The 15,574-nt window shown below is 42.3% G+C and overlaps 1 protein-coding gene across 1 annotated transcript in view; it reads right to left on the bottom strand.

Moving 5' to 3' along the window:
- PKIB (cAMP-dependent protein kinase inhibitor beta) overlaps positions 1-15,574 on the bottom strand; it is a 136,705-nt gene that overhangs the window by 99,836 nt on the left and 21,295 nt on the right. The window lies entirely within an intron of this gene.

Below are 15,574 nucleotides of genomic sequence, written 5' to 3'. Positions count from 1 at the left end.
AAGAGTTTAGTTAGATAGTATACTTTGGAGAAGTTTAGATTTTCTATGAGCAAAGAGTCACTGGCATAAAACTCCCCAGTAGCTAGGGGAAATACTGGCAACTGGAAATCCGCTGCTGCCACTCAATGCCACCTCAGATTTTGGGTAACTATATTCTGAGGTGTTCTAGACTACTGCATTTTGAGGTGTGCTTTGTACTTGAGAAAAACAAAGATTTGGGGGCAGAATTGCTCATGTGTATCAATCATTCATCAGATGGAGGTGCTCCATCCCCCACTGATTTATTTCTTGACGCTGCCTGGAAAACAGAATAATTATCATAGCTTTGGGTTCAGATAACTCTGGGTAACAAATCGACAGAGGATGTGAGTCTGTTACAGTTCTTAGCTTGAGAACCTGGCTCTTTAGCTTATGCGACAGCCACTCATGCTTTTAGCTTTAGAATTCCCCAGTTCAGTCATTGGGATCAGTTAAGATAGTGGCCATCACACAGAACCAGTTACAGGAAAAACTACCATATATGAGACAAGGAAAGAACAAAACACTGTTGGTTGTCACCCTTACCAACCAAGGTTTAACAGTATGGTGTGTGGACATAAATGATGCTTATAACCAACCACATCACTAACTGGTTACAAATTTGATTTAAAGTTGTAGGCCTTGTCTATAGGAGAAAAGTTTGTGGTTCTACCCATTATTTGGTCCACCTGTTATGCCTATAACACATCCATCCATAGACAAAATGGTCCCAGTGATGTGTAGGAAATCAGACCACGAGTTGGTGACAGAAATATAGTTAGTGATAAAGATATGCTTTTAGAATGGTTGCTATGGTGAATACCAATATTCAGAACATATATTTAAGAATTATTATCACCACCTTAGCTCAGTCTTACAGTAAAACGAGGTTTCTAATTGGTGATACCATAAGTATACTGGTCCAGATCCTCAAAGGTACCCAAGCATCTAACTCACATTGAATTCAATGGGAACTAGGTGCCTAAATACTTTCGAGGATCTGGGCCTTTGCACTTATTTCCTACTGAACTCTGGTAAATATAAAACCAACTGGGGTTAACTGGCAACATGCACAGCTCTGCAAGAACACATTAGAATGATGAAAACACCTCATTTTTGCTTGATTTTTGTAACCAAAATGTTTTATGGAAGCATTTGTAACAAATGTATCTAAATGTATTCACAAATTCCTTGTCTGGCCTTCTTGATGAAAGTTCATTGACAGAATCAATTAAATAAGTGTATTTGAACACCAGATGTGCATGTCCTGGGGTATGTTTTACATCAGCCAGGGACACAATGCTATGGTAAGTGATGATTAATGCTCAGCTGACTATTTCACAGAGCAACAGACAAACATTTGATCGATGTGAAGGAATACCATCCAGCTGAGAAATTGACCTAATTAGAGTTAAAAATACAGTGGCAAACACAGAGTTATAACCAAAAGGTGTTCTAAAGATAACAAGTATGAAATTATAAGTTTAGTTACACCAGGAAGCCATTCAGTAATTCCATACATAAAGTGGAAGAGGAAAGACTTGCTTTGCAGATCTATGAGTGTATAAATTCTTGATTAGAAGTGACATTGCAAAAGTAACAATGCTATCAGGTTCCTGTTCCTCAGTATGATGATGGAGGCATGGGGGAGTCCCAGAGATGGCATGCTGGCCCTCCAAAAAAAAAAAGGGGGGGGTAACTTTCTGTACTGCAGCCTCACTTACTGGTTTAGAGAACAAACCCAAGAGATGCATCTCCAGAGAGTCATGTTGAGTGCACTCAACTTCCATGGAAATATAGGCAGCTCCTTGAGGCCCCAATCCTGCAAACATTTAAGCATGTGCCCATCTTTACTGCTATGAGTAACCATCCATGATCAGGGCCGGATAAGTGCTGATAGTTCTGCACTACTGGAAGAAGCAGGTTACTTCACAGTTCTCTTTATCAGTGTTAGAAGCATCCATGTTATAACATTTTTTGTTGTGTTTGTAAACAAAAAACATGCTTTAAACTCCTTCCTTTAATTATAGAACAGTATTTTTCTATCCACATTGCTAGTACTGTGGTTTTTTTTTTAATTGTGATTGCATTTAAATAGGTTTTGAAGTCAAACATGTCAGTCTAAATGTTTAACCAGTAGGGGGGAGGGATAGCTCAGTGATTTGAGCATTAGGCTACTAAATCCAGCATCGTGAGTTTAATCCTTAAGGGGGCCACTTCGGGATCTGGGGCAAAATCAGTGCTTGGTCCTGCTAGTGAAGGCAGGGGGCTGGACTCAATGACCTTTCAGGGTCCCTTCCAGTTCGTTGAGAGAGGTATATTTCTATTTTATTTATTTAACCATTCAACAGCTGAGGAAAGAGCACTAGGAAAGTCCATGAGGGAACCAGGCAACCCTTGCAAGTATGTGATCTACATCTTCTCACTGGCCACAGTGGCAAACGGGAGAGTCACAAAGGCTCCACATACAGCCATTTGCAGCACATCTGAACACTCTACATCTGAAGCGATAGAGCTCTGCCCACAGATGGTGCAGAAGGTCAAAACCAGGAGGCTGAACTATTGGGTCTGTCACAAGATCAGTAGTGTCTATGTTTGAAGCTTGTCCTTGCCACCTAGCATGCCATCTCAGAGGCAATAATAAGGTTCTTTAAAGGAATTGTCCAAATGGGGTGCCTGGAGCCAAGCCAGTAGATCAGTGGATTAGACATACCTTTAAACAGGAATAGATGTGACTGATCTTGTACCCTAAGGAGATTTTGCAAGGCAACTTGTCACTTGATGTCAGAAGGGTCCTGTGTGAAAGGAACTGAGTCACACCGGGGAGCAATACCCTGCCACAGAATAGAACAAGGAACACCCAGAGCTTCTCAGTGTCTGTGCACTAGTGTCCCAGGTTGAACCAGCTACTTTACTGATCATTTCTTTTCTGCATCCAGGATTTCTTCTAGGTGACTGAAAACCTGGACCTGCACTACCAGACAGATGACATCTGCATAGATTAAAACACCTGGCAGTGGTGTAGAGAAGGTCATTTGTGAAAAAGTTGAAAATTGTTGGTGCTAGAACTGAGTCCTGAGATTGACAATTGTTTTGGGACCTCCAGATGCTTTTGTCTAAGTGAAACTTGAAACCAGTGGCCTCTGGGAAGCAGTTCAGTCCAGAAGCCATTATTTTGTAGATGGGGACACCACGAGATCACAGGTGCTGGTTTGGACTGAAGCCTACTTGGTCTACACTCAGTATACCATCAGTGGTGGGGGGCAATTCTTTAAAGGATATGCCTTTAAAGTATTTTTTACATGCAGCTTAACAAAGAGATGGGGTAGTAATTTGCTGCAAGTCAATGGTCTCTCTCAGATTTTGGCAAGGGTATTACTTTTGCTCTGCTCTTAGATATTTTATTCTTCTCAATGACTCTAGATAGAAAGATAGTTCTGTGTTTACTAGTTCTTCAGGAATTTGGGGAAGATGTTATCAGCCCCACAGGCTTTACCTGGTCTCAGTGTTTTGATCACCTTTCCTATTTCATCTGCAGTCTTCTTTGGTTTCAGGTATGCACTATTTGTATTACCGCCATTTTTCTTCACCCCTCCTTCAAAGTTTTTGTCCTTATCCACTTTAATTAAGTGGGTAGCAATGCCGTTTGGAGAGACAGGTGATGGCACTATGCTGGAGACTTCTGAGCAACACCAAGTTTTCTGATTAATGCCTAGCCTTTGTGGCTGTATCAGGATACATGTTTAGTTCTATGGTATCAGGGGTACGGCCCTGCAGCTACCAAGTACTCCTCATACCCTAACGAGCCAGCTAGGCTGCCTGACGGACCAACCTGCCTGATTGACTGAGTTCTTAAGCTAGGCAGCAGCCTGCTGGCCATAGACTCTCTACCTCTCTGTGCTCATCTCTCACCAAGCCCTGCTCTGTTCCTTTGCTGATCCAGTCCAGATCCTGCCCTGCACCCAGCCTTGTTCCTGCCTCAGAACCAGCCCAGCTCCTGCCTTCCCTGACTCATGGTAATCTGGTTCTGACCCTCAACTCTGACTCTGATTCCATATTGACTCTTGACTCTGGAATTTGGTCTCTACCTCCAGTTCTGACCTTTGGCCCTGCTTCTGGCCCTATCTTGACTCTTGGCTCCACCATTTGGACTCTGGCTTCTAGGTCTGACTGCCTACAACCAAGCCTCCTGACATATGGTAGCCTGCAATTCATGTAGCATAGAAGAATCTGAAGGCAATTGTGCTGCAGTGTTGAGTTTTGAAAGCACAAGGAAGATCTGACTTCAAGTAGAGGAAAGACACAACCCAGATACATGAAAAGTATAAACAGCCTGTTCTAGAACTGTGGGGAAATTATTATTTTTGTTGTGTGGGCTATTTTTGTATGGGAAAAAAAGAATCACATATCTTAACAAAATATTCCATGAAACATGTCCCCATTTTTGTGTTTATAACAATGTAAAAGCTCTTAAATTTCAATTAGTTCTGTATTTAATTACAAGTATTTCCCACACTTCTTATTTGTCCTACACAAACTCCCCTCTCTGCAATGAGTGCAGAAGCTATTGAAGGGAAGCTATGCTGAGGACAGTTACTATTTATTACACACAAAAATGATGTTAAAAGAAGATTAACAAAGTCAACTCAAGTACTCAAAAGATAGGAAATGCCAGATTTAAGATTACCTGTGAAACTTTAATTTGGTCCCTGGATGCAAATGCATGATGCAGTGAATTACAGGATCGCATACTATTTTTTTCTTGGGACACCTGTTTCATTTGGTGCACTGCATGGATAGTGCTCAATTAATGAGCACCTATTCAATATTTTATTTTCTCTTCCTTATTCAGTGTGGACCCAGGTCTTATTTTTTGTGCACTATTCAAACCATGCTTTGAAGACAGAATTAATTAATTTCCTCATGGAATTTTCTATGATACTCATCACTAAAGTATCCGAATGCTTCACAAACATTGATTTATTTTCACAACATCCATGTCAGGTGAACGGGTAGCATTATCTCCATTTTAGAGATAGGGAGCAGAAACAGAGAGATTAAGATCAAATTTGCTCACTAATTTTAGGTGCCTAGTCTGAGATGCCCAGGTCCTGATTTGTCAGAGTACATAGCTTTGTATAACATTTGACATATTCAAAGCACAGTCCTCACTGACATCAATTGCAGATGTGAGCACTTCACAAGTCTGCAGATCAGATCCCAGGGCTTCAAGCTGGGCACCCAGAAAATGAAGAACAAACAATTAGTGACCACCTATGAGTAGTTTAAATGACTTGCTTAGCATCACATAGGAATTCTGTGGCAGCTTTACGCTGTCACCCAGGCTGCCCCTCACACTATGGAGAACCTCTCTGTAAACATCTGCAAAACTAACTCGTCTTACTTCAGATCCCTTCTTAAAACTCTGCTTTCCCATAAGGCCAACAAAAACTTGACATAATCTGCTGATGCGCTGTGACCACAGCCTATTTCTAACATAACACCTTAGCCAGTTTGTACCTCATTTTACAAATCTGTAAAATATGGATAATACATGCTTAGTTCACAAGGATGCAGGAAGGCTTAATGAATAAAGGTTTGTAAAGCACCTTGATATCCTTGCATGGAGGATGCTAGAGAAGAGAAAGATATATTGAACCACAAAATAAGCAATAATAAATCAATTTTTAATTATTGTTCTTTCACTTCTCTTTATTTAAAATCTGTAAATAGGATTATATATTTCACTATTTACCTTCTTCAAAGAGATAGTGTGATTTAATTTATATTTATATGCATACATAGAGAGATGCTTTTATCATATCCTCAGATAACTGAGAACAGAATTTGGCTCAGTATTATTGCCTAGCTCATTATACAGCAGACAGGCTTCCATTGTTCATGCCAACCATTCTGTTTCGAACAGAAAAAATATCATCCAAATTGGTTGGAGGATTTCATACCAATATAATTATCCCAAATTCAAGAGAAGCAGTATCTGAATGCACACTAGAGAGTGATTGCTATACACTGATGCTAGGAAATCTCCTCCTCCCTTCCCCAGTTCTTCTATAATTCTCTCCTGCTCCTGAGGAAAGTGAGAGTTTAGGGCAAGCAACTGAATTTCAGTGTCCAGGCATGAACCGATATTTTAATGGTTAAAATCATGTTTTTCAGCCACCCAGTATTTTAGCAAGATGATTTTTTTGGGGGGGGGGGAGCAAAATGTTCTTGGTTTTGTTTTAAGCTAGGATGCATCACTCTTATCTATTTATTCATAGTGTGATAGTGCAAAGTGGCCCTCATGAGGATTCTACTCTGCTAGACATTGCACAGCTATGAAGATAGAGTCTTTGCTGCATAGAGCTTACCACATAAGGAAGGCAGCATAAAAAGGATTCAGGAGAGGGATACAGTGAATTGTATACAAAAATTATTTTCCTTTTTAAGAAAGTGCTATGTATTATAGCTGCTAGCACCACCTGTTATCAAGACTGTCCAATGCGACCCATTATAAGACCCTGTTTTCAGTTATAACTTTGCCAACCTTTGAAATTTTCCATGTCAGGTCTGCCTCAGGTTGAGTGTTTCATTCAGCCAAAAATGATTCAGCTGTTTCTGAGAAGGAAGATAGGGACATTGGTAAAGTGTGTCTCATCCTCACTAAGTACAGAATGATATTAGCCTTTTTTGCATCTGCATCACATTGCTGACTCACATTCAATTTGTGACTCACAATAAACCCCAGATCCTCTTCAGTAATATCACCACCTAGCCAGTTATTCCCCATTTTGTAGCTGTGATTCTGTTCAATTTTTCTTAGTAAGTTTAGTATTTTGTTCATCTTGATTGAACATCATTTTGTTTATTTCAGACCAATTCTCCAATTTATCCAATTTTCATCAGACCCTGCCGTGCTGATTTAAATAAATCTAAGTTATTTAAATATTCTTTAACTTGTTCTTTCCCTATTTTGGCTTTCTTTCTGTCCCCAGTGGTTGTAGATGTCAAGAGTGTGATTGGTTTACCAAAGTGATGAGCTGGTAACCAAGCGGTCATATGGCTTCTCATGGGAAATTTTATTTGCTTACTTAGGACTAGTGCAACACTTCCTCACACGAGCAATCTCATAGACTTTAATGGGATTACTCAAGTGAGTAAAGCCTCACCAATATGAGCCAGGATTACACAATCTAGCCCTTAATATTTGTACTGAACTCTGAATATGTTGAGTGCTAGGTATTGTGTTATACTGTTACTCCCTTTAGTTTGTGAATCTCCATTGAAAAGCCATAGATGTGGGCTATTGCAAACAAGTGATGATTAGCCAGCAGCATTCTCTGGTGGTTCCTTTATTCCATTTCCTTAGTTTTACAGACATTGAATGTGATTCTCACAAGCATTATTAGAGAAGAATAGCAATTTTTAAATCAGCACCGCAGAGCTGGAAAGCTACAAGTGCAAAACCACAAGCATGCTAGCAGTCTTGACACTGAAATGTAGAAATGTGACTTGAAACACAAGATAGCTACAGCTAGCACATGATTTACTGATTACCAGCTGTCACGTGATGAATTCCTTGCTAGTTTTACTACCAATGGTGTTTTATTGAGTCCTATGGAGTCAAATTAAAAAGAATATTATAGGCAGAAATGAAATATTCAGAAGTAGAGCCTTCAAACATCCCATCCTTTGCTGTGCTTTTGTCAGCTCTCACAAGAGAAACAGCAGTAGCCATGGTCAACACTTGGATGGGAGATTCTATGTGAAAACAACATTAGAAATATCTACACCTGGTCTATACACTAGAACCTGTACTGTTGCTGTCACTGATGAAACTGAACTGATGCTAGACTTACTGATAATCCTCAGCACAGACACAGCCTTTGGTCTATTACAATGCAAGTTTCATCTCTTTATTGACTGGTAGACCCTGGCATGGGATACAGATGGTCCTATGCTTTCATATTTGTAAATGTAATTTAAAAGAGAAACAAATAACCCATGAGTTGTAACAAAGGATGATGATGCAACTATCGGACTGTTCATTAGGGCTGATCAAATTATTATTTGTAAATAACTTACCCAATGTTGGGATTTTGACAAATTATTTATGAATAATTTTGCCATTTTTTGACCATCTCTACTATTGACTTTCATAGCATGCAATAATGTTATCGGAAAAATAATGCCCTGGATTGCACAAAGTGCATTTTACTGGTTATTCAGTGGAAAGAGAGGGACATTTGTTCTATGGGTCAAAGAGCTCATTAAGAAATCTAAACTGGATACTGGTTCCTAGACCTGATTGAAAATTTGCCAATAAAGCATTTTTAATGGAAAATGCTGTTTTCATGAGGTTTTTTTTTTTGGGGGGGGGATTTGCAAAACAGTCCATGTTTGTTAAAATTTTCAAGATTTTGTTGAAAAACTGAAAATGTAAACTATTTGAAAAATCTTCAGTTTTGCAGTTTTCAGATGAAAACCTGAAAAATTTAACACAAAAAAAATTCAGTTTTGAAACTTTGCATGGGGAAAAAAAATATTTCCAGAACAACTTTACTTTCTGTGCATATTGCAGCACAGTCCAGTACCTACAGAAGAGGCCAGATAGCTTCCTATTCAGAAGATGTGTTTAGGAAAGATGCTGATGACAAGATATCTCGTTACATGATTTTTAAAAGGTTCCTGTTTAAATGTATAAAGAAAGACGTTTTAAATACTCTCACCAATTGTAATTATTTTGCTACTTGAAGTGTTAATCACACAATCTTTCACATATCCAAGAAATAGGACTTTGATCTTAGCTATTTGAATTACAGTACATCTTAGTTGCATGACTTGAATAAATATGCATGATATTCTTTGATTCAATCCATAACAGAGGATACGTCTACACTACAGGATTATTCCGATTTTACATAAACTGGTTTTATAAAACAGATTGTATAAAGTTGAGTGCACGCGGCCACACTAAGCACATTAATTGGACGGTGTGCATCCATAGTCCGAGGCTAGCGTCGATTTCTGGAGCGTTGCACTGTGGGTAGCTATCCCGTAGCTATCCCATAGTTCCTGCAGTCTCCCCCGCCCCTTGGAATTCTGGGTTGAGAGCCCAGTGCCTGATGGGGCAAAAATCATTGTCACGCGTGGTTCTGGGTACAGCCTCACCCCTCCCTTCGTGAAAGTAGCAGACAACCATTTTGCGCCTTTTTTCCTGGGTGAACTGTGCAAACGCCAAAGCACAGCAAGCATGGACCCTGCTCAGATCAATACCGCAATAGTGGACATTGTAAACATCTCGCGCATTCTCGTGCAGTATATGCTGAACCGGGACCTGCAAAGCCAGGCGAGAGGAGGCGGTGGCTAAAGCAGCGCGGCGACGAGAGTGATGAGGACATGGAAACTGAATTATCTCAAACCGCGGGCCCCTGCACTTTGGAGATCCTGCTGGTAATGGGACAGGTTCTAGCCATTGAACACCGATTTTGGGCCCGGGAAACAAGTACAGACTGGTGGGACTGAATAGTTTTGCAGGTGTGGGACAATTCCTAATGGCTGCGAAACTTTCCCATGCGTAAGGGTACTTTCATGAACTTTGTGACTTGCTTTCCCCTGCCCTGAAACGCCATAATACCAAGATGACAGCAGCCCTCACAGTGGAGAAGCGAGTGGCAATAGACCTCTGGAAGCTTGCAACGCCAGACAGCTACCGGTCAGTCGGGAATCAATTTGGAGTGGGAAAATCTACTGTGGGGGCTGTTGTGATGCAAGTAGCCAAAGCAATCATTAAGCTGCTGCTACGAAAGGTTGTGACTCTGGGAAACGTGCAGGTCATAGTGGATGGCTTTGCTGCAATGGGATTCCCTAACTGTGGGGGGGGCCATAGATGGAACCCATATCCCTATCTTGACACCGGAGTACCAGGGCACCCAGTACATAAACCGCAAGAGGTACTTTTCAATGGTGCTGCAAGCGCTGGTGGATCACAAGGGACATTTCATCAACATCCACGTGGGATGGCCAGGAAGGGTTCATGACGCTCGCGTCTTCAGAAGCATTGCTCTGTTTAAACTGCTGCAGCAAGGGAATTACTTCCCAGACCAGAAAATAACAGCTGGGGATGTTGAAATGCCTATAGTTATCCTGGGTGACCCAGCCTACCCCTTCATGCCATGGCTCATGAAGCCATACACAGGCAGCCTGGACAGTGGTCAGGAGCTGTTCAACTACAGGCTGAGCAAGTGCAGGATGGCGGTAGAATGTGCATTTGGCCATTTAAAGGCTCGCTGGCGCACATTACTGACTCACTCAGACCTCAGCCAAACCAATGTTCCCTTTGTTATTGCTGCTTGCTGTGTGCTCCACAATCTCTGTGAGAGTAAGGGGGAAACCTTTATGGTGGGGTGGGAGGCTGAGGCAAATCACCTGGCCGCTGATTACGCGCAGCCAGACACCAGGGCGATTAGAAGAGCACACCAGAAAGCGGTGCGCATCAGAGAAGCTTTGAAAATGAGTTTCATCACTGGCCAGGGTACGGTGTGACTGCTGTGTTTGTTTCCCCTTCATGAACCCTCCCCCTTTATTGACTCCTTCCCTGTAAGCAACCCACCCTCCCCCTTCGATTACAGCTTGCTTAAGGAAATAAAGTCTCTATCGTTTAAAAATCATGTATTCATTATTAAAAATGAATTATAAAAAGAGACAGAGAACTGACAAGGTATCCCAGGTGTGGTTTGGGAGAAGGATAGGAGGGAAGGAAAAGGCCATTAAATACATTTCAATGTAATGACAGCCTTTTGGTTGGACTGTCCACTGGGATGGAGTGGGCGGGTGCACGAAACCTTCCCCCACGCGTTCTTACACGTCTGGGTGAGGAAGCTATGGAACAGGGTGAGTGGTGAGGGCGGTTACACAGGGGCTGCAGCGGCACTCTGTGACCCCGCTGCTCTTCCTGAAGATCCACCAGACGGAGGAGGAGATCAGTTTGATCACGCAGCAGCTCCAGCATTGCATCCTGCCACCGCTGATCTTCCTGTCTACACCTATGATCTTCCTGCCATCACCTCTCATCTCGAGTGTCTCTCCTATCCTCACGTTCGTCCCTCCTATCCTCATGTTCACTGGCATCTTTCCTGTACTTTGCTACCACGTCCTTCCACTCATTCAGATGAGCTCTTTCATTGTGGGTCACTTCCATGATTTCCGAGAACATTTCGTCTCGTGTCTTCTTTTTCCTCCGCCTTATCTGAGAGAGCCTTCGGGATGGAGTAGGGAGGCTTGAAAAATGTGCAGCTGCATGAGGGAGGGAAAAAAGGGAGAGAAGTATTTAAAAAGATACATTTTACAGAACAATGGTTAAACTCTTTCACAACACTATTCACCTTACATAGCACATGTGATTTCACTACAAGGTCACATTTTGCATCTTAATATTGAGTGCCTGTGTCTCTGGTGTTACAGATCTCACAGACGCAGGTCTGGGCATCAGAATTCAGCTTGCATGCGGCCATGGTAAGCCATATTCTTTCGGCTTCTCCAGCCTTCATATACACAGTGCCCTCTGATGCTTCTTTCCTGTTAACATGCAGCAGCAGAAGCCAATGCCCCCATCCAATTCTCTATGATGATTTCTTTACCCCACTCCCCACCGCGTGGCTGGTAGCTGGGACGATTTCTGCTAGCCAAACACAAAAAAGCTTAGCGCTTTCCTTCCTCCTCTCCCCCCGCTTGGCTACGTGCAAGGAAGGATTTCTTTTAAGCAACAGCCCAGTAGGAAAATGGCCATCTCTGTCCCCTTAATTAAATTCCTGAATTTCAACCAGGTTACCATGAACGATATCACTCTGCTGAGGATAACAGAGAGAGATAAGAACAGATGTTCCTTGAATGCCAGCAATCATCGGGACCATACGCAGCTATGCTTTGTCATGCAATGATACCCAATTACTTGCTACATGCATGGCGTGGTAAAGTGTCCTACCATGGTGGACGGAACAAGGCTGACTTGCCCAGAAACCTTCTGCAAAGGCTTTTGGAGTACCTCCAAGAGCGCTTCATGGAGATGTCCCTGGAGGATTTCCGCTCCATCCCCAGACATGTTAACAAACTTTTCCAGTAACTTTACTGCCAGCCAATGCATCCCAAGCCCTCATGGCAAATCAATCATTAAAGAACACTTGCTTTTAAACCATGTTTTATATTTACAAAGGTACACTCACCAGAGGTCGCTTCCATGGCTTCACTGTCTGGGCTTGGCTTGGGAGGGCTGGGAGGGTAATTCTGTCTGAGTCACAAAAAGCTCCTGGCTGTTGGGGCTAACGGAGTGCTGTGTGCTCGCTGCAAGGTCGTCCTCCTCCTCCTCATCTTCCCCCTCCGCAGAATCCTCAGCCACGGTTGAAATTACAACCCCCACCTCAGACCACGGACAGGGGTGGGGTAGTTGTGGTGCAGCCCCCTAGAATTGCATGCAGCTCAGCGTAGAAGCGGCATGTTTTCGGCCCTGACCCGGACCATCCGTTTGCTTCTTCGGTTTTCTGGTAGGCTTGTCTGAGCTCCTTAATTTTCACTCTGCACTGCACTGAGTCCCTGGTGTGGCTTTTGGCCATCATAGCCTTGGAAATTTTTTCAAATATTTTTTCATTTCGTCTTTTGGAACAGAGTTCTGTTAGCACAGAATCCTCTCCCCATATAGCGAACAGATCCAGTACCTCCCGTGCGGTCCATGCTGGAGCTCTTTTTCGATTCTCAGGAGACTGCATTGCTACCTGTGCTGATGAGCTCTGTGTGGTCACCTGTGCTGATCACAGCTCCACGCTGGCCAAACAGGAAATGAAATTCAAAAGTTCATGGGACTTTTCCTGTATACCTGGCCAGTGCATCCGAATTCAGACTGCTGTCCAGAGCGGTCACAGTGGTGCACTGTGGGATACCGCCCAGAGGCCAATACTGTCGATTTGCGGCCACACTAACCCTAATCCGATAGGGTAATATTGATTTTAGCGCTACTCCTCTCATCGGGGACGAGTACAGAAACCGATGTAAAGAGCCCTTTATATCGATATAAAGGGCCTCGTAGTGTGGACGGGTGCGGCGTTAAATTGGTTTAACGCTGCTAAAATTGGTTTAAACGCGTAGTGTAGACCAGGCCTAATACATGTAACAGAAGAAAAGTTCATGCTGAAAGTAGTAATAGATTTCATTTGCTGCCATGGAAGTCAAAGTGCAAAATCTTCATGAAGGCAAAATGGGAAAATAGTGCTTGGTACTACACACAATATAAACTAGGTGAAGCTAGGCTAAGCAAATCAGACATATATTCCTTTTTGCACTTTGTTTTCCCCCACGTTCGTTATATATGGTTCTTTCACCTATTTCCATTCCACATCAAACACAGCTCATAAGGGAGGTGCTACTACTAAATAGAGGGCCAGTAATGTGCCAGCTAAGTAATACAAAGAATCTATAGTACACTCCCTAGGAGGAGTTCTTTAGATCACTTACAGTATAGGTGTTTCAAGCAGTGACCTTTTTGCTTTTCTGTGTGCAGCTTTAGAAACTTTTCCAGTAGGTCTGGAACAGTTAGTTATGACACAACTAGACCTCCAGGGTAATCTTTAAGGCAGTTCCTAGTCCCTTAAGGTTGAGCCACAGCACAAGCATTTTTAAAGACAGGCATAATTTATCTGTTTTTCCATTATAGTAACAATAAGAATCAAAATGTTCACTTCTCTAGTGTTGGTCATCCACAGTCATCTGAAAATGTAGCTTCTATTAACTGACTGTCATAATACTCTATCAGGCAGGCAAATATAGTTGTCCCCAACTAACTCAATACAAATAAAAATACAAAGATGCATATTACATTTGTAAATAAGTTATAAAACCTGCTGATAATTGCTGTAATATTTTGTTTCAAAGAACACATTTTGGAGGGGACTGAAAGGTCTGTGTCTTTAGGAGAGTGCTGTTAAGTACTTCAGGACCTATATTCAGGTGCAACTGGCTAGTTTTCTAGTCTATGAATAATATGGTTCAACAATATCAATACAAGCTGTGTATATAAACTTAATTTTACCTTTCTTTCCTCTTCATTTTTCACTTCAGCAGCCCACTGTACTGAATTCTTGCCTCGCCAAGTACCCACCGCTTTATAACTATAGGGCATCTGCCTTACAGAGGGCTGAAATGGATTATGGGGGCCAGGCCTTCAGTAAGAACTCCACTGGATGCACCTGGAGGAGGAGCACGTGAGCATGCTATGATTCTATGCCACTGATTAGAAGTAGGCTCAGCTGGCCAGAGTAAAGCTCAGGATCAGTGAGCAGCAAAGAGACTGTGCAGGAAGTCAAGCTGCAGTCATTTCCTGAGTGGAGGGAGTTGCAAGGCTGGTGAATTCAGGGAGAAGGGAAGTTAGTTATGTAGGAAGAAGCCAAGGGAAACAGCAGCAAGGACTGGGACCTAGAGAGCCTTAGCTGCTTGTTATAGATCCCTAGGCTGGAATCCAGTGTAGAGGACAGGCCTGGGTTCCCCTGTCAGTCTCTTGAGAGTAGCAGAGAGTGCTGGAGAGGCTAGCCAGTGTATCTGGAAGGACTTAGAGTTCCCCAGTTGGGGAGGAGACTGCAGTCCCTGGAGTGAGAGGGTTGCAGGGAGATACTACATGGGGGGAAGATGCTGCCAGAGGGGGAGCTCAATGTCTGGCAGAGCTAATTCCCAGGACAACCAGCAGGGGATGCCACCATCCGTGAATGCACCCCATGGCATGTCCATTCATATATTTGAATGTTTCAATTCATTCTTCATTTTTTTTTCTAAATGCTCTAAATTTTTCCCACCTTCATTCCATCACCATCCTTTTTCTATCCAAAGTCAGGCTTTCAAAAATCCACACAAGCATTTGCCCAGGGTGACAAGGAAACATTCTTGGGCCCATGTCATCACTTTCTGCAGAATCTAGCTTTTCATAACTCCCCACCCCAAAAAAGCCCCCGTGGCTCTATCCCTTTTGTTTGCAAACATAAAACTTTCCAAACATGATTTTAATGCAATCCAATGCAGACACATCTGCCTCACTCTGCAAATGCACAGCTCCAGAGCCTCTGCTACTGCTAAGTTTCTAAAAGCTGCAGAGACTGAAAAGTGTCTAATTTCCACTGATGTATTTCAAATGCCTCTGGGCACAAGGGAAATTAACAAGAATCAATTAAAATGTAATTCTGCTAAAGTGTAAAAAGCTCTAACAGAGGAAGGGTGGAGAGAGATTAAAAAATGAAGGTTATAACAAAGGGGAATTGTATAGTAGTTTTAGCTGATGGGTGTGTGTGTGAGAGAAGTAAAGTAGTGCAGAACAGTGGTTCTCAAACTCTTTACCATCAAGCCCCATTTTTTTTCCAAAGTAAATGAGCTCAGTCCTTAAACTTCAAGTGTGCAAGGGAGAAAATAAAACTATTAATGAAATATTAGTATATGCAGTTAGAATAGCCTTTACCTTGACTTGTTTCATGACTGAGCTTGTTTCTGTGCAACGAGAATGACTCTGACTGAAACTGGAGTGACC

Source organism: Gopherus evgoodei, chromosome 3, assembly GCF_007399415.2.
Source record: "Gopherus evgoodei ecotype Sinaloan lineage chromosome 3, rGopEvg1_v1.p, whole genome shotgun sequence".
Taxonomy (NCBI): Eukaryota; Metazoa; Chordata; order Testudines; family Testudinidae; genus Gopherus; species Gopherus evgoodei.
This window is presented reverse-complemented; position numbering and strand designations above follow the sequence as displayed.